The following is a 21,364-nucleotide window of genomic DNA, read 5'->3' on the forward strand; positions in this document are numbered from 1 at the left end:
ATCAATATTTTTTATTTTTATACAATCATCTATGGACTTTTCTTGTGACTGTGATAACTCAAGGTATCATGCAATGCAGACTCAATTGCTGGGCGATATGGCCTCAAAATAATATTTTGGTATAGTTCAACTGTATCGCCGTTTTTCCACAAGCACCCTTGGCTGCGCCAAGTCAAACCGAGCCACGCCGTTTTGCTTTTTCATTACCAGTTTTACTGCGCCGAGCCAGGCCCACCCCGCCACAAACAGGCTATGGTGATGTCTCACGACTACGGACAACCCCGTCACAAGTATCTGTATTCCCCTCAAACAAGTGTGTTGCAAATCGATTTCCTTTTGGAGCCTGAGACTGAGCAGTTATTTTCTTCACCTCAGAGTTTTTTTAATGTCTTGAATGTTGCGGTGCGTGTTTGTTAGCTTGTTAGTGGTTGTCAGCTGGTCTTGTTTGTTACAGCTGATTGCTGCTCTGCTCAGTTAACGTTACATCGTAGCGTCTCGTGATGGCATAATAAGTTATCACAGACATGTGGCCTGCTTAATGTTTGTCTTGCAAAGGTAATTATCCAGTCACTGAATAAAAGAAATGCGTGCAACTGCTGCCTTTTTTGAAGATGAACTTCAAAATAACTCGAGTGTGTGCCTGCTGTAAATTGTCCAGGTACTGCACTACCAATTTTGCTTGGATTTGAAAGAGATCCTAAGAGAACTAATGTTTTACATTGTACATGGAGTCATCTAACCTGGTGCATTATTAAAAATATGAATGTTTAGATTAAGAATTAAAAAGGCTGTAGTGAAACAACATAAAGTAATGACAGATGTAGGCCTGTGTATTTCAACAAAGAAAAATAATAATGAATAAAAAGATGCTTTCCATTTTAATCAACTTTTACAGCCATTAGAACATAGATTTCTGCATTTATGAGATACACTCGAATGAACCATGAAGTGAAGTCCCTGTTGCGCCTATGCATGTAGATTTTAGGAGGTACACCTAAATGCACCACCATCTGTCCCTTTGTGTATGAAACTCTGACATATTGGACAGAAGCAACGCGCCGTAAATGACACCGTAACAGACCAAACAAGTTTTCAGTTAGACAAACAGTTACCTGTGACTGTGGCAAATACCATCCACAGGTCTATATTGAACAATCAATCTTTTTTGATTGATAACGGATCATTCAAATAAAGATCAATTTCCCAGCACTACTATTGCACCTTGTGCACAATATAAACACAATGAGATTTTTGCTAAATAATCATCAGTAATGTTGATTTAATGTGGTTAAAGGCAAGTATTAGATCAAGTAGAACAGCCTGGTAAGTTCGGAAAATTACATCACTTAACTGTAATGCAGGCATTAAACCAGGAAAAGTCAACATTTAAGCCATATATAATGATATCCACAATCGAGATAAAAAAGACTATATATAGTCTCATCAAGATGACTATCATTTTGATTTGTTGCCCAGCCCTAGACTCAATAATAATTTTTTGACAGCTTTCTGTGTAATAGAAACTCATTCTTTAGGCTCTCGTACCTTAAATGGTCTATTCCTCTGGGCATCAGTGTCCAAAAAAAGGACAGCAAGAGTTAAACTAATTCATCACATCAAAGGAAAGAGGAGGAAGTCACAGTACAACCGCCAGTAAAAAAAAAAAAACAACAACAAAAAAAAACAGGAAGGTGATTGCAAACATCTTTTAATTAACAATTGGAAAACAGCAGGAAAAAAAGATGTACCATACCCAAGTACAATGCCCTTTACACTGCCAAGCAGTAATATCCACAGTAATGCTGACAAGGCACTTTTCCTGGTAGACATACTGACAACACAACACAAGATCAATGTAGTGCAGAGGCCATAATAAGATATTAGAAGGGCAAATGGGCCAAGCCCCCAGGAAGAGTGCCAGGCTTTAAAGCCAGTTTTCGTAGTGGCCAAAAACTTTCTCCATAAGCTAACATTGTGAAAAAGGCGTCTGTAAAACAGTGGATAAATTTTTGTAAGTGTCACAACCTCCATGAAATGAGTCGTTCGACTGTCATAATTGGAGTCATTTGGTCCAGTAAAATTTGGAAGGTCTAGAAGAGCCGCTTGATTAAATAATTGTATCTCCACACACACTCTATGGGCCCCACAACACGGAAGATCCTGGTATTTTCATAGCCATTAAGTCAAGATTTTAGCTCCAAAATGCCACTGAGCAGCTTTCATAGGGAAGAGCCACCTCCAAGGCTGTGTCCAGATATAACATAAGGTCCTTGAAACAGGCAAGCAGGAGAATAAGTTACCAACAGGGAAGTAAAATCAAATGTTAAGTGACGGAGAGGGGCTATAAAAGGCAGCAGGTGACATAATTATTGCCGGTGTGGTAGCTTGATATATAGTGCAGCAGGCAGGTGGATAGCACATAACTATTCCGTCCAAACAGTGAAAGAACATCCTGTCACCCCAAGCTGATCTTACTATACATCTGCTCAACTTTCACACAGGAAATCATCGTCGGCTAATGAAGAGACTGTGAGAAAAACGTGAACACCCAGTCAACTTTGGCATGGCTGCACTTGTCTGACGGAAAGAGGTACAATCATCTCCCTAAACCACAGCCTGTCACACCTTTCATTCTGAACAGCACACTTCATGTTAACAGTATGAAGAAACATCTGCAACCACAAGTGCAGAGTGAAAAAAAACTTGAAGTGTTTGTGAAACTGGAAGTAGTATTGAGATTTAAAATATGTTAAAATGCAGCAGTTACAACTTTAATATGGATCATCTTTGGCTTAACCAACAGATAAGACACCGTTAAGTTGTATCCATTATCAATACAAGATGACAAATGTATTCAACTTTCAACTGTACTTAACGATCTAATACTTTTTTGTTTCAGATCTGTGTGCTTTTTTAACGTGTTTCCTCCAGTTTCCACCTGTTAATCTAAACATGTATCCACCAACGGTTTATAAATTATATGTACTGTGTTGTGATTGAGATCCTGACCCACCACACATCCTGGTCTACACAGGTTTTTTCAAACGCGAATCAACCCGTTTAAAATCACCAACTGACCCCATTCCCACTTCCCGCAGGCAAGGCAGCCCGTCTGTGATATTTATCTGAAGCGTTAAGTTGTACATCACTGACGTCAGGTTTCGGTCTCGGTCGGGAGGGCTGACCGTCGTGGTGATTTTTTTAATACAAGTTGCCAGAGAAAGTAACTACAACAACACAATAGCGAAGACGCGGTAGGACAGACAGGATGACAGCCACTTTTCCACGTATAAATTCAGTATTTATTTCCTCATATAAAATGCTGAAGACACGACCTGCTACCACATTACTTTTGTCTGCCTTGTGGGTTGAAGTGCGGGACATTTTTCTTTCATTTGATGAGTGAAGGAGCTGTTTAGTTGTCAGACTGTGAACGCCATCAGACCGACACACTCCTGTCCCGCGCTGCCAGCATTTCCATTCACACAAAGGTCGACTCGCCTCTTTTGCGGCTCTGTTACTACCTCCGGTGGCGGATCAGAAGTGGAACGAAACTGGCCCCCCATTCCACCTCTGTAACTTTCACACAGACACAGATTATGTCTTGCAGGTTTTTGTCATTGATTGGATCAAATTGTGTCATGGTATTTGAGTTGGTTTTAGGTGGACACATGGACAGCACACCTCAGTGTTTCCCACACATTAATTTATTTGTGGCGGTCCGCCACCGTTTTTAGTCCACCGGTAAAACCAACGAAGAGGAGGAGGAGGACTATTTAAAGCAGTTGGCTTGACCGTAACTTCCTCTGCAAAGAAGACGGCTGGTCTCATCGTCGAGATCATGCCCCCACAAAGAGCGCCAGGCCTTGAAGCCAGTTTTTGTCGTGGCCAAGCCGTGTAATTACATCGTCATGTGATGCACTGGGGACTTTTTCCCTTAAGCTAACATTGTGAAAGACGTGTCTGTAAAACGGTAATAAAAGCCGCACAACACCCGGGAAATGACTCGTTTTACTGTCAGAATTTGGGCAATTTGGTCCAATAAAATTTGGAGAGTCTAGAAGAGCCGCCTGATTACATTTTATCCCCATCCAAGTTAGCTCGGTTCTAAACCGAAAGTTAGCCGACTCGGACGGCGGAAGTCTTGAGTGCGCATGCTCTATGGCACCCCAGCTAGGCGGCCACCGCCACAATTAAAGTCTGATTCTGTGGGAAACACTGCACCTCCTGTACCTGGTACAGTGGCACTGGCCGCTTGTCAGTGAAGAAGGATGCAAATTCATTACAGGCCCTGGTGGATAGATCAGAGGCTACTGGAACAGGAGGGTTTGTTAGCCTGTCGACAGTAGCAAACAGGGCACGTGCATTATTATTGGTTTTGGTGATGTCTGAGAAGAAGGACTGCCTTAACTTTTTCAGTTCTAAATTAAAAATGTAAAGTCCCTCTTTATAATTGTTCAAATGAACCTGAAGATTTGTTTTTCGCCACCTGTGCTCAGTTTTTTGACATTCCTTTTTTTGACCAGCGTGGCATTTCTCCAAGGAGATTTTTTCTTACCAGAGACCACCTTCACTGTTTAGTGGGTTCAATGGCATCAATAACATCTGTAATTTTAGAACTGAAATGATCTACAAGGTCATTGACAGAGAACTTGGAGAGGGGAGGTGTGGAAGAGAAATCCTGAATGAATATGTCATTGGTGTTTTCAGTGATGTAGCGTTTTGAGACGACCTCAGTTTGAACATTTGTGTACACGGATATAACACTTTCCAAACAAAACACAGTAATCATCAGAGAGAGCAACATCAGATACCAGAACCTTAGAAATGTTCAGACCCTTGGAGATAACCAAGACTAGGATGTGGCCCCTGTTGTGTGTGGGCTGCGTCACATGCTGAGTGAGTCCAAAGATGTCATGGACACAACACAGTTCTTTAGTCTCTCTGTCCTCAACATGGACAACATGGATGTTAAAGCCACCAACAATTAACACACAGTCAAAGTCAGTGCAGATAAGAGACAGTAACTCAACAAAGTCATCAAAAAAATCTGTACAGTATTTAGGTGGCCTGCAGATATTTAGAAATATAGTCCGAGAAGATGAGTTTAACTGAAGAGCCACATATTCAAAAGAAGAAAAATTTCCATAAAACATTTGCTTGCATTTGAGTAACTCATTAAACAGAATACTAACACCTCCTCCTCTTTTATGCATTCTAGTCTCACTTATGAAAGAGAAGTTTGGGCTTGATTCAATGTGAACAGCTGCAATGTCATCCTAGTCTAACCAAGGTTCAGTTAAAAACATAAAATTAAGATTGTGTTTGATGATAAAATCATGTATTACAAAAGATTTTGCCAGAGTCTGCCAGAGACCTGATGTTTAATAGAGCAAATTTTACTGAGTCAAAACCAACTGCAATCTTTTGCGACAGTTTGTATATGACAAGGAATGGGAGCTGAATGTAATAAATTGGCAGATTTAGTTAAGTACGTCGTATTTCTCAGCAAATTCTATTACTTGTGAACACAGGAATTGAGGAGGCTACCTGTACTCCAAGGGGCCCTGGCTTTTCTAGGGGGAAAACAATGATGTAGCCTGGACCCGGCATATATCTGTTAAGAGTTAGTTGTATTGTCTACATGGACAGGATGTGCTCTGCTGTTCTCAGACTGTGGAGACAGAGGATGATTCTGAGGAGGTGGAGGGGCGCAGTGACGTTTCGGTGATGGTTGTTTCAAGCGTGGCAGTGGGAAGGAGGCTGGGTGGTGAGAGAGATTTAGGGGAGAGAATATGGGATTTGGACGTGGTGTGAGTTTGATTCCAACATTAACAAGCTTTTTCATCTCACTGTGACAGTGTTTTTCTATGTCGCTTCCAAATAAAAAGAGAAAGTTGTTAATTCACAGGATTATCAAAAAGTTGTCATGAAGTATGTGGTTATTTTGTATAGACATTTTTTTCATAGAATTTACAGAAAATGTAAGAAAAAATTATCCATATCGTGATGGAAGCTTTTGTTCTTTACATATGGGAGGGCTGGAGGCCATGAATATATTCTATATATATTTATAGGTCAGCTTCTGAATAAAAAACAATCAGTCATAATGTGGAGCACATTTTCTTCTTTTGATTTCCTTGCTGCAACAAAAAAGGCAACTCTAAAAGGAAGTATTAACTGCATTTTAGTCCATTGTTACAACCCTAACAAGAACCAAAGAAAAATATTACTGTCTATATATGTCAAGCTGATGCACTCGATACAAATTTAATAATGAATAAAATGTTGGACTGGTGAAATCACATGGAATATTTATATTCTGCAACAGATTTTATCCATCATTAGCATTGTCAAGTTTTTCCAAAAACACTGATTTCTCAATACCAATGAGTTCTAAAAATTTGAAACAATTTCAGTACTCTACAGGGCTCTACAGGGTTAATTTCAGTACTCTAGGACCTGTGCTTTCTTGCTCTATAATCCCAGTGACAGACACACACAGTATTTTCAGAGGAATGATTTAATGTCCTCTGCTTCTGGAAAGGTTGTACCTTGTTGTCATGTTAGATAGGTGTTATAGGCTTCATTTATTTATCTTTAATAAAAATCTAAGCTATTATGCCCTAAATGCGTGTTAATTTGTTTCCTGTGATATCCAAATGGAATCAAATATCTATGTTTTTCAATATATTGTATCAAAATTAGAAATTCCATTACTGTGACAACACTAGACAGACTATACACAGTGTGTGTCTGACAGGGAAGACATGAGACAGAGAGAGATAACAGGGCCAGTGATTGGCTGGCCTATACCTCCAGATGTGATCATCCAGCTGTATCCATGCTGGACAGCACAGCAGCTATTGGATTTCCTGTCTGATCCCCTGCTGCCGGCTGCCTCAGTGACACTGTGTGAAATTACATAAGGCTCTCTCCTCCCCGCTGGCTGGAGTAGAACTGGGGCCTACCCCACACATGCACGAGTGATGTTCTCAACTCCTGACTTTTGTTTAGATGGTTGAGTAAATATTTGATTAGGTTGTAACCAATACTGCTTTTCCACCAAAATTAGCAGGTCTACACAGGTTTTTTTTAAACGCGTGTCCAAGGCAACCTGTCTGTACGTCATTGAAGTCACTTTTCACGTCACAGATGCGCCGGAAACAGTTGTAACAGAAGAGAAAACAATAGACCCATTATGAAAGAAGCATCTGTAAATCGGTGAAAATGACTCAATTCACTATCATAATTTGAGCCATTCGGTCCAATAACATTTAGAAAGTCTAGCAGAGCCGCACGATTAAATTATTTTATCCCCATTCAGGTTAGCCGGGCGCTAAACCGGAGGAACCACGTATTTTCATAGCCAGGAAGTCAAGCTTTTTTTGGCTTCAAAACACCACTGAGCAGCTTTCATAGGAATGAACGGTGCTCCACCTCCAACGCTGTGTCCAGTAATAAAACGTCCTTGAATAGACCGCATACCAGATTCCTTCTTTATTTACACGCCACCACCAGATGTTGATAATGCGTCATCACTTCGCGCAGAATTTAACATGTTCACCCAGGTCTTGCGTTTAGATCAAAGCAGAGCCCATCAAAACAGATCCTCTTGGACGGCACAACACCAAAGACTCCCCAGCTCCAGGACACAATGTGACAGCATCAATGTGCTATACGAGATCTAAATTTACAAATCCCTCTTTATTGGCTGATCTTAAATCCCACCTGATATTCAGCTCTCCATGCCAAGCAGCAGGAAATAAAACTGAGTTGCACTTGTCTGCTGGGCTGACCTACTTCCTCAATGCTGCTTAATTATTCAAGAGCTTTGAAATGTTCTTCTGTATGGCCGCATGCAACCCGAGTGCCTCTGTTTGCCCCTCATGACAGCAGCCTCACAGAGCTTCCATTTATGCATGAGAGGGTTCGAGTGTGTGTGTACAGTGTGAGAATGTGCATGTGTGCATGTGTGCGTGTGTGCGTACTTTCAAACACTGGTGTCAATCCATGCAGGATTTATTTACACAGACAACATACAAAACAAAACATCAAATGTAGATTTGATACACAAGGTTTTGAATTATGGACAGAGAAAGATTTAGTGAGAAAAATATTCAACATTACAAAACAAACACCAGACATTACATCAGCAGTTTGATGTTGTGATGCACTTGGAGGAATAATTTGTTCCATACTGCACTGTCATGGATCCAGTGCACATGTCAAGACAGGAGCGCACCATAACCTGTAATTACACTCCACTTAGGCCGTCATTCCTTTCACCGATACATGTCACTCGTATTTCCACTGTAAGATCATCCACCCTGAGGTGTGAGTGCCCTTGGCTGCTCTCAGAATGTGAAAAACAAACTATGCTGCAACACACACTCTTAGTAGAAACATTAGGCCAATCAGAGAGATAAATATAACACTATCTGCAGCTGGAGCCTACACACAAACAAGAGTAATGTCCTGCCATCTGTGTTGCATAACAGAGTCAAGTGAATGACTTACCACAGAGTCATTTCTAATCTCTGCTAATCCACTGTCTGCCTCTCTTTTAGTACATTTAAATATGGGTGACTGGCTTTAATAGCAGCTCCATTTCAAAGCCAGGGAATCAAAATAGAAAGCCTTAATAATAAATGACTTCAACTTTTAATTAATTTCTAGTAACACACAGAACAAGAAATCAAAGAGATATCCGAGGCTTCTAAAGACTAGCAAGTCAACACAATAACTCATTTTGGTTGTCCATTTGTCTGGTGAAGTCGTGTCATTAAATCAACCATTTTCTTGGTCTTAATCAAGGAAAACCAAAATTAAGCAGCTTAAAAGTCAAATCTTGAAAGGTACATTTAAAGATGATCTCCAACGACACTGAATAATAATAATAGCTATACCTTTGATTAAAGTTATACTAAGCAGGATTTCGTATATAAAAAGGTATAGACTCAAATAGCCTAAAAACTGAAGAATGGCACCCAGTAGAGCGCATACCTCTAACAATCCACTTTTGTACTCACTCATAGATCGCAGCCACCTCAACGCGCCTGGTGTTTTTAATCAAGATCCATGCATCAATCCCTGAGAAATCAACGTTCAATGTTGAAAAACGCCCTATCTAACAATGCTAAAGAACGTGAGAAAAATATTCCTGGATTGGTCCCTTTCTCTAGATCCACACCAAAAGTTCATGAGGTCTATTCTGGGCCGTGATCTATCCTCTCATTAATATAAACATAAAAACACAAACATCTAACATAACATATTTGAGCAGCAATTGCTTAAGAAACACTATACATAGGGCTGTACAGATAGCCGGTTCACACATTATTGCCACATCAATTGGAACAGCATCAGGTATCAGTGCGGTCTCTCCATCACAAAATTATACGGTAACTGCAGCTTGATAACAGGGCTGGCAGCTGATCAACAGAGAAGGCAAACTAAATAGTGGTAGTCCAAATATTGATTCAACCACAACGCCACAAGAAAGATATGTGAATGTTTACAGAACTCACAGATAACCATCATATATCATACATTTCCTGTCGGAGAATAAATTGTCTTTTTGAGCAGCTGGTGTTCGATAGTCAAAACATGCAACAAACTCAGAAAAACAAATGACAAATATTGGTTTCATTTCATTACTCAAAATGCATTCAGCACTGAAATCAAATTAGAGCTTTTAACATGCTCAAGGAAGAATGCTCTCTGCTAACATCTCAATTTTTTTATCAGTTATCCTATTGCCTAAGTGTGGAAATACAATAATGCGTGTAAAAAGATATGTACGCAATTTTTACCTTGCAGAGGTTTGAAATTCACTGTTAAAGCACATCATTTAAACCAGCCTGCAGTCAACACTGAAATTACCAAAGGTCATTGGCTGTTGTCCTGGTTGAAGAACTGAATTAGCGTTCTAGAGCTTGTTGAGTGTTACACACCTCAGGAGTATAGGTGTACAGGACTAACTTCAGGAATAACAACTTCATTACACAGTTATGCTTGTGTACATTTGCTGTTCGATTAGATTTTATGCCTGAAAGTTTGGCAACTGGTAAAAATGTGAAGCATGACTTTGACTGAATTGTTAAATGTTATTATTGCAAGCAGCATCACAAAATACTGGTGGGAAAGATGAATCCTGTGAGCTCTACAGAGTGACAGGCGCAGGATAAGTCTGACCTCCAGACCCCATTAACCCGAAGGCCAGCAGCCCGAACACACCCAACCCTTCTTTTGATGAGTGCAATGAACTGCAACCTTAACATGACAGGGTGAGGACGAGAAAAATAAGCTAATGGATTCTTGCAGGATGAGAAAGGTACTTTCCTCAAACATGTCAAAACCACGTTTTTCCAACTGGCAATTCCAGAAAATTACAGTTACAGCTGCTCAACTTCAGACCCAGTACAGCCACTGGAACTGAGGTGGCACTGTGTCCAGTCCAATGAACTTTGATTGTGAGTATTGTGAGGCACTGCAACAGACCAGCTGTGCCAGATCATAATATTCTACCTCACTGGGTCAAGGATAACATTCTCCACACACGAAACCTACCAGGTGCAGGCCACTAGTGAGCAAGAAATGCTAGGCAGCTGCTGTTACTCATTCAGTGAGAGGGGAGGAAGGAACGCGCCTGAGGGGCAGTTTCACAGTGACTGCCTCATATTTCCCTCTTTGGTTTCTGCATGTAAACTTTAGGGTTTATAAAGTACACATACCAGAGTTCTGTCATTTCCCTGTAATCATTCTTACATCTACAGTAATTACATTACAGTAAATATTCATGTTCAATATGCAGTGTGAAATGCTCATTCATGAAAGTTACATCTGAAACTAGAATGACACTCACAGTAGGGCGCATACCTCTGCCAAGGCCGAACAAGCCTAATCCAACATATTTTAATATGCTAGACAAAGGTTTTATTTGGATCTGCATGAATTTGTTCTCAGTCATAGGTACCGGCCACCTAAACATGTCTGATTATTTACACTAGGATCCATGCATTATTCACTGAGAATTTTATGAAAATGATGAAAAACACTATCTTACAATGTTACAGAAAACGTATAAAAAAATCCGGGATCCGTCCCTTTATCCAGATCTGCAACAAAAGTTAATGTGGTCCATTCTGGGCCATGACCCATCCTTCATCCAAGTTTCGTGGAAATCCGTTCAATAGATTTTGTGTAATCCTGTTGACAAACCAACCAACAAACAAACAAACACAGGTGAAAACATAATCTCCTTGGCAGAGGTAATTAAAGAAGCTCACCTCTGATAAAGCCTTTGCAGAAGGCTGTGTGCTTCTACAAAGGCTTTATCAGACACACCAAACCATCTATACATGGCCAAGCATTGATGGCTCCAGTCAATCCTCATCATTGTTTATTCAGCCAATTCAGCATGGGGAATCAATGTAATCAATGTAGGGATGTAGTTATGTACATGTTGATGCAAGCCTTAATTCAAAAAAAGAAAAAAACAATCTTGTGATTAAAGAAAGGATTACTTCTTTCTAGGTTTGGGCCGATGAACGATGCCATCATCCATCGCCGATGGCTGACAGCCATCAACTACTAATCCCTGACCATCGTAAGATCGTGAATCAAAAGGCTCCCCACCAGAGAGCACAGTCAAGAGGCGTGTCCCCTCAGAGTTGCCGTAGGGCAAGAGTTGTTGTTGTTTGTGATATGTGGGGAGAGGAAATGAAAAGAAGTATGTTGCTGCTCAGTGCACTAACATTACGTCTCCATGTCCCGTTTAGTATTTTCTTATTAAACCAGCTCAGTTCGGCGAACCCAAGACACTCGGTTAAATTCGTGGCAGCAGTGGGCCGCTGTTTCTCTCAGTCGTGCCATTTTTATGCAGTTTTCTTAGCTTAGCTTCCTTGGCTATTTGGCCAACGTTGTTTTATGCATATGAGGCTGAACAAAGCTAAGTGATGGACATGTGGTGCAGAGACGAGGACGCTTTTAAACCTGGCACAGGGATGTATGTCGGTGGTAATGGGAGATGGTTTTCTCTGCAGGGTGACACAGTTGGAGAGTCATGTCAAGCAATGGTGGGAAACAGCGGCGGCTACAGTGGTGAGCTAATATGCAAATGCTGCCTTACAACAACACTGAGGGGACACGCTGCCTCAAATTCATAAACAACAATGTCATCGTCCATCACGATGTTTCACTGTCGACATCGTCATATGCCAATTCGGCAGACATCGCCCAACCCTAGTTCTTTCCTTCTCTTTTCATCGTTTCCAACAAACTTATCCAATTAACATTTAAAGTTACACAAGAACAAACATTTCTAATACCCAAAAATAATCATTCTGTTTATAGTGCTCGCTCACTCGCACATTATAGTGTGGTGCCAAGCACTCAGGTTACTTCATAAACACATTTAAGGATAAAAAAGAGGAGTGCACTCATCAGTGTGCAGAGCTTTATTAAGTATGTCTGAAACAGAGGATGGTGAAATATCTTAAGAAACAGATAGTAAAACACCTCCCACAATGCCACTACAACTGCAAAATGCAGCCAGCAGAGATGGAAAGTTTTCTATTAAGTTTTGAATGGTATAGTATAGTTTTAGTTTTCTACTACAGCTGTATGCAAAGTTTTAATAGTGTTTTTGCAGTTTAGTCTCAGATGCATAGAGTGATTTTATGTATTGACCGACTCTGGGTTCGTCTTGCTGTTATTTATTTAAAACAATAATTTTGTTGTAACACAACCAAACAAAAAAATCAAAAACAGATTTATTCATCTTGAATTGTGTCAAACTTTGATGTATTATAACACGTCAGGTATAGAATTAACATACAAATGCTCTAGTTCAAGATAAATCAGATTTTGAGCCACAACTAGGCCACAATGTGGCCTGCACCAGACTAGGTATGCCTATTTGTTCTCCTCAGTTAGCCTAGCTGATAGTCGAAATCCCGTTTGCTATGTCGTACGACATACTGTAAAATGGTGAATACAGCAGCCCACAGTGGCAAAAAAAAAATTTTTCATTTATTTTTCATTTCACATAACATGCTTTTCAAAAATTGTGAAATCACTGTATCCTTGAGCATTTATATGTGCACAAAAATATAAGGCTGATGGGTTGAGTAGTATGCAAGATAAGCTGCAGACACAAACACAAACACAAACGCAAGCGCATGATCACCTACAGGTGGAGATTAAAAAAAAAAACTGCAAACTCAACTTCCTAAATAGTTATCTGCCTAGATAGAACCTACCATGAGGAATGTACATGAACAGGCTACATCAACCTGATAATATTACAAAGACAAAAAGAAGTCTCCATGTTTTACATAAACAACTTCCTGGTATCTGTCAGTGTTGTGTAATATAAGTGGCAATACATTGTGCTAGTAGAACAGCAGTTGTATATGCTGGTGTCTACAGCAGTGGCAAATACCAAATTTTGTTTCAATGATAACTTGCTGATAATTCTAAATAATCAATGATAAACATCATATATTTTGTACAATGTTTTTTAAAAAGGGGTTGAACTAGGGATTTTTTCTCATATGTACTCTTGTACACTTAAAATATTCATATTCAATAGTGAGATTAATAGTTAGAGTGACATGAGCACGTGGTTCTAAAAATGACAGACAGTTCCAGCCTGACTGAAAGTGACAGTTTATTACATTTATGACTTTGAAGGACTAACTTCTGAAATTTTATTGGAAATCTTACAGGCTTTCCTCTACATGTAATTGATTGTGGCGCACCGCCACGGCAAAATAAAAGCCGCCACACCTCCAGAATAATGTTGGGTTTTTTTTACTTTGTTTTATGTTTATGTAAATTATTGAATGAAATGTGAATTTTGGAACAAAACATGGTGTTTTTCATGAAATGTGACGCTACGCTGCAAATACCCTTATTTTGAAAAACCAACACCGGAGTCACCACCTGCCTGTCTGGCTGCGACGCGCGAAAGACGAAGAGAGTAGAGACGACAGTCCGACGTGGAGGGAGAGAAACACTTTTGTTCAAACCCGTGAAAACGACCCTAATGTTATAGATGGATTAGGCTACAGAAAAAATCCTGAGTTGGGATCAGTGTTGCCACGCATACGTGACATCGCTCCCCGAGACGCAAGAAGGAAGCAAAAATATATATTTTTACTAAGGAAAATGACAAAAATAATAGTAACGCATGGTGACTTGAATAAGTAACTTTAATCTGATTACTGGTTTAGAAATATTAACGCGTTAGATAACTCGTTACTGAAAAAAGTGGTCAGATTAGAGTAACGCGTTACTAAGTAACTAACTGGTCGGGATAAATGTGTTACATCACTGGTCGGGATAAATGTGTTATTGATTGGTTAATACAGGATACGCATTATTTCTATCATTATTTCAGAGAGATTCTTATTTTTATTTTATTTTTGTACCATTGACACTTGTTAAAGAGAGATGTCGAGTCTTTGGTTATACAGTAGAGAGAGATATTATTTTGTTGTAGATTAATTTTTAACGGTAAAACTTAATTTTCTATTGATAGAGGAAACCCGTTGCGTTTCAGATACACGTTTTGAACAGCACAACATAACGGGGAGGCAACCGCCATTCCAACATTAGGCCCTAATTGTCAAAATGGCAACACTTAAACCTTTAATTAAACGTTCCATCATTCCGACATTTTTTGCCTCCTAAGGTCGGAATGGCGGTATTTATTTCTTTTTTAAACGTGTTGCCATTCCGACAAATCTTTTAAAAGGGTTAGGGTTACGGGTTGCGGGTTAGGCTTAGCCTTGACGGAATGCCGGGACGAAACTTTGTCGGAATGGCGGGACGTTTGCATGTCGGAATAGTGGTATGTCGGAATGGTGACATGTCTGAATAGTAGAATGTCGGAATGGCGGTATGTCGTAATGGCGGTTTGTCCGAATGGCAGCATGTAACCAACATAACGTTAGCTTAGGTAATGCCCAGGTAATTTTCTGCCATGACTCTTTTCTGGTTACATTTTCAGATGAGTATATTAAACTATTTTCAAAAGAAGAGAAAGGTTCCAGAGGAAGAGAGTCAGGTGACGTTACGTAAAGGATGAATAACTATGAATATATCTTTAATTTGTTGTTGTTGTGTTTGTTGTTTTGGCCTAGTGATACTGCAAGATCCTATTTTCAATTATTATTTTCAATTCATGTACCAGAAACCCTACAGTAAATAATGTATTTAGAAAAACATTCAGTTTGAAATAGTCATAATTTCACATTTCAAAATTCATGTTGTCGTCGTCGTCGTCGTCGTCACCCCCCCTCTTCCACCCGGGCAGACCTCCCCCACGGTTTAAAAAAATCCTGGAGGAAACCCTGTCTTATGTCACTTATGATGATGCAACATGGCTATTTTTCCCTCAAGAATTCAGTGCGAGGATTCATCTTTCACAGACAATAAAATAAGCGAGAACTCTCCCCTTTCCAGCTTCATAACTGTGTTGTGTTTCATAATATGAGCAGAAATTGAACGAGCAGTGAAACGGTCTCCCTGAGGCACCACGCTGAGCACGGGATTATCTTTGCCCCCATTACCCTTTTGGAAAAGGGAGAGATATCTCCTCACTCTCATTTAACTCTTTATAATCCAAACTGCTAAGCTGATACTGTACTTCGACTGCACAGAACCCAAGTCAGCAATGTCACAACGTTATGGATTATTAGCAGACTTTGTTTGTAGACTTTCCAACTGTCTGCAGGCTCTATTACCAAGTATAATACCTGAAAACTTCATTATGAAGTACCCAATTAACTGTGTCAATACAACAAACTTACCAAACTTTCAAAACTTGGTGAAACATTTTTGCTTAGATTCCTGGTCTGTCTTTCTTATTCTTTGGTCAAATATTTCCTTATTTGATTCATTTTTCCACTTATATCTTCTTGTCACTTGTCTAGGGGAAGTCTGTGCCAAGACAGCAGTAAATATGATGTATTAGAAAAGTAATTTTACAGATTAAATAAAAACAAAGTATTAATAGTACATAGAAAAGAAGGAACAGTAAATCATACAAATGGACAGGTAATGACTATAAAAATGCTTGTAGAACATTTTACATTCAGAAAGAGTAAGGTATCAAACATCTTTCATATTGATGACCCAAAGTAACTCTCTGTGATGTCATTTCTGATGGATCTCACTAAATCTTTAATGACAGCAATAGGAGCAAAGTCCTATCAAGCATATATTTTGTAAACAGCTACCACTGCCAGTTCAGTGAAGCCCAAAACTTTCACCCCCTTTTCGTGGTATCTTCATCAAGAAGACATCACTATTAAGGCGTCTATTAATAATAAGTATTAAACGGCATTGTGAAAACAATCTGAAAGTGGTCACTGGAAGTGATGAACCTACAGAGAACCATCAGCTGAATCTGAAGCTCTCTTCTGCTTCATAGTGAATTTCGGCTCATCGTTTATCCATCCAGCTCAGAACACCACTGTTTTCCTTCACTCTCACTGTTCTCATAGCATCATTTCTGGGCACAACAGGCAGCTGTGGTCAACAAAATAAACTTTAAAACTCACGGGATACTAGCTGCTCGGCACCAAACAGCAGGCAGGCAAAGGTAGCAACTAGCTAGATAACATAGTTAGCATGTTTAGCGGCTATAGAGCCAGACATTTTCCCCAAGAGTTGTCGGGCATATTAACTGGTAAATGCTAATCAGTTACCAGAAACACAAGTATTTAAATGTATTCCAGAACTTGGCCAGTATCAGTTGGCTGATGTTATCAGGGATATTTGCCTATCACAGATACATCAGTACCAGTGTATATGATGTCCACTATGCATCAATATAAAAATGTTTCTTAACAGAGCAATGAAGAAGACATGCTTGTTCATCGTTCAGTGCACTGATTTCATTTGAAGATGATACAATTTATTGTTGAACAGTAATATCCTGCCTCTGTTACATACCTTTGTCCATCAATAGAATTGTTTTACTCCAGTATCTGAATCAGCCCCAGAAATCGAGTATTGTGTGTGCTTTATTTTCCATCATGTACACCACTCATCAGGCAAATTTCATAATAGTTAGGAAAGTAGGCAACCATAAACATTGAACCTGTGGTGTAGGCATAAGGCCAGTGAATGTGGCTGTGGTCATTTCTCCAAAATCCTCCATGGTATATTTAAAACTTATCAGCTGACAAATAAAACCTAAATGTCCTTATTCATGAATCTTACACTCTGAGGGAGTAGCAGTCGCTAATGTTACTGGCTAATGCTTCAGGAATCTGTAACCGTTTCACAATAAGAAGTTCATACTAGTTGGCCAATGCAAGGCTTTAATTGTATAGCAGTAACAGGAAGTGCTATGGTGACAAGGTTCCTCACAGCTTTTTATTTCATCATGTTTAACAGCAGAGGTAGATCACATGGCCTGGAACAGGACCACCATCATAAAATTTGGGACACATTTGCAGAAGCACAGGTACCATTTCAAACAGCAAATGCTTACTGAGTGTAGCTCTTGTTTATAGATCACTAGCTACTAAGTAGATCACCAGCTGCGACAAGTTAAGATCATGGCTTACCACCTCAGCTAAACCATTTCCTGAGGGAAACCCTGTGTTACATAATCAGAACAGACAGTTCATCAAAGGCACAACAACATATGTAGCATTAATAGTATGTACCAATGCAGACAGTTTTGAGACATGTTGCCTCCACCCAGCGCAAGTGAACAAACCTATCACAACAAATCTGACAGCTGTTCCAATAAAGTGCATGAGTTTGTTTGTTTTTATGTAAGATCAATAGGCACTCCATGAAGATGAGGAGGAAAATAAGCTTAACCCCAAAGTGGGTGTCTCATTAAGTGTCCCAGTCATACATATAGACAACCTCTTCATCTCTAAAAATGTCTCTGCACAAAAATCATTCTAATACCACAACAAAACATTATTCACATATCCTTTGACTGACATATGTAACCGGCACCTGGTGTCTTTCATTCTAACTTAACTCAGGTTTTATAACTACAGTGCTTCAAAATAATCAAAACTATGGATGTTAGTACAATGCTAAATAGTTTAATACAATACAAGGTATATTCACAAAAAATGCACTGAAAACCACACTTGGTTGTGTCACTGCTTGAATCTGGCACCTTCATTTGCAGAGGCAGTAATGACAGCTAAATAATATAGTGTTCTAGGAAGTGGTCAGTAGAGATTGAGCAGCTGACAAAAACAGACATCCTTCTTTCCTCAACAATACAATGACACTTTGTTAATATTAATGATCACCTCATTTGGGGTAATGTTCAGTTTGTTGTTTCACACATAGATCTGGCTGCTCAATTAAAATATCAACGTGTCTGTAAAGATGTCCCTGCTCTTTAAAGTTCAGTTTGCAAATTAGACAGCCTCTAACAATAACGCTTGTTAAAACTTGACACAAGCAGTGACTCCTAAAGCAACCTTCCCTCAGCTGTTACATATAAATGTTGAAAATCAAGGTCAACTGTGTCAATTATACTGTAAGAAGAGCAACTTCTCAATCTGAGACAACCGACCATTAACGCTAACTCACCTAACGTTACCATCGATTGTGTCAGTGACTTGACATCAAGGTTGTTAGGCAACAGTTGTAAGCAAATCATAGCTTATCGACCATCTGACGACAAAGCAATGCTTTGCCGGCTAATGTTAGATTAGCTATCGCCAGGGCGTACTAAGTCAACTTCATGTTAAACCTTTGTTTACCAACACAAAACGGACGCTACTGTGTCTAGCCAAGTTAGCAGCTAACGAAGTTAGCCATATACCATAATATACGTTATTGACATAAAAATGTAAAGTGGACACTATTAACTAATTGCTTGTAATGGCATTTCTATGTACGGAATAGCGTGTTTACACACACACAACATCAATGTTGGATTAATTCAGTTCTGTAAAATCGGCGCTAGCTTCTCCGCAGTTCTGACAGCTAGCTTACGCAGCTAGCACCGTTAGCTATTAGCTAGCTTAGCCTAGCCATGTAGCACGTGTTCCTGATTATTAAAATAATTAACTAGCTGACGATCGCCAACCAACTATGAGTAACAGTTACGGTGGTGATGTGAGCAACCAGCTAGTTGAACTGCTCTCTGACATTTAATTTCCTAAATGTTCGACGAATCGTGTAGCTTAAACGTAACGTATAGCCTCGAAAAGGTCAATACGGCTATGTCTGTTTCTCCTCCAAAGAATAGCCGGACCCCGTCGGCCAACAACAGAACAGACAGACCCCCCTACACCAACGGACAGCCAGCAATGGAAGCTAACTAACCTTAGCGGCGGGGCAACAGAAACCATTCGGCGGTGTTATCGTCCAGTAGCTAATGTCCCAATCCTCGTCAATCGGTCCAATTTCGCTTAAAGAGCTTCTCGCTTCGACTGAGTGTCTCGCCCCTGAATTAATCCAAACGAAACAGTGGTTTTCGTTTTCATTTGTTCCGCTAGCGGTTTTCAGCTATGTCGTGCCTGTTCCTACACAACACAGTGGTCTAGCACTACTCCCTAAGCCGCTACTGCTGAGACCATAGCGGGCTGAACCGCCTCTCTCTCTCTCAATAGGTCCGCATGCTCTCTCGCCCCTCCTCTTTACTCAAGGACTGCACTTTTCCCATGCCCACAACAAATATAGAGATGTGGTGCTACAGTCAGTCATCCTCATAAGACACCAAAACAAAAAAATATAAAAGACAAGTAGCGGGTATTTTCCACAGTTTGTCTTTTTCCTAGCCTCTGCACTATTTTCGATTATCGGCATGCGCAGTATTTAGCATATCTGATATACATTTCTGCATACAACCTGTACATATTTCTCTACATATAATCTTACACTGCTCAAAAAAATGAAGGGAACACTAATCAGACATCAGATCTTGATGAACTAATTATTCAAGTTGAAAATCTTTACTGATGTACATTGTATCATTTGTTGAGAACTAAATGACGTAACAACGGTCAGTGGAAACCAAAATCAATAACCCACTGAGAGCTGGATTCAAAAAAAATAAAACATTTAAATCACAGGCTGATCCAACTTGTGTGAATTTTATCACAGCAACTCATAATGTGACTCAGTAGTGTGTATGCACTCCTGACAACGTCTGGGCATGCTCCTGATGAGTCAGCTGATGGTGTCCCGGGGGATCTCCTCCCAGACCTGGATCAGGATATCACTGAGCTCCTGGACAGTCGATACATATATACATACATGTGGCGATACATAATGTCCCATAGGTGCTCAAGAGGATTTAGCTCAGGGGTACGAGAGGGCCAGTCAATGGTATCAATGCCTTCGGCATCCAGGAACTGCCCACAAACTCTGGCCACATGAGGCCGGACATAACCCTGACCCTCCCCAGACCATCACTGACCCACCGCTAAACCGGTCATGCTGGATGATGTTACAGGCAGCATAACGTTCACCACGGCTTTCCCAGATTCTTTCACACCTCTCACATGTGCTCAGTGTGAACCTGCTCTCATGGAGTCTGTTTCTGACAGTTTGGTCAGAAACATGCACACCAGTAACCTGCTGGAGGTCAGTTTGTAGGGGCTCTGGCAGTGCTCCTGAGGTTCCTCCTCGCACAAAGGAGCAGATACCGGTCCTCCTGCTGGGTTGATGCCTTTTTACAACCATGTCCAGCTCTCCTCATGTAATGGCCGGTCTCCTTGTATCTCCTCCATGCTGGGAGACACAGCAAACCTTCTTGCGACGGCACATATGGATGTGCCATCCTGGAGGAGCTGGACTACCAGTGCAACCTGATCGGACTGCAGGTACTGTGTCATGCTAACAGTTACTCATCTGCACAAATTACATTTCTTCACAAACATATAGGGTCTATATGTGGTACAGCACAACATACATAGCCTATATTACAAACAATATCAGGGCTGCCTAAACTTTTACTCTTGGAGGGCCAAACCTGAAACTTCTGGCAGGCAAATCTGGAGTCCCAACAATATGACGTTTTCATGGTACTCAATAACTGTTTCCCACTATTTTGGTATACCGTGTTAGTTAATTATTGTTATTCTTATCATAAGGATTCTTGTCATTATTGATATTAGTAGTAGTAGCAGTGATAGTAGGCCTAGTAGTAGTAAGAGTAGTAGGAGTAGGAAAAGTAGTGGTAGTAGTAGGAGTAGTAGTAATAGTAGTAGTAGTAGTAGTATTACCCTGATATACTGTATTACTGCATATATATATGTATATGTATATATATATATATATATATATATATATATATATATATATATATATATATATATATATATATATATATACACATACATATACATATACATAC

General features: G+C 39.9%; 1 protein-coding gene across 4 annotated transcripts in view; it reads right to left on the reverse strand.

Moving 5' to 3' along the window:
- Nucleotides 1–19,520, reverse strand: part of ncor2 (nuclear receptor corepressor 2) — a 124,505-nt gene extending 104,985 nt beyond the window's left edge. For all 4 annotated transcript variants that reach the window (XM_073466003.1, XM_073466002.1, XM_073466001.1 and 1 more), the window contains exon 1: nt 19,330–19,520. The gene's annotated coding sequence lies outside the window, so the exon portion shown is untranslated. The remainder of the gene's footprint in view (nt 1–19,329) is intronic.
- Nucleotides 19,521–21,364: the final 1,844 nt, after the last annotated feature.

This window comes from Pagrus major, chromosome 5 (assembly GCF_040436345.1).
Source record: "Pagrus major chromosome 5, Pma_NU_1.0".
Taxonomy (NCBI): domain Eukaryota; kingdom Metazoa; phylum Chordata; class Actinopteri; order Spariformes; family Sparidae; genus Pagrus; species Pagrus major.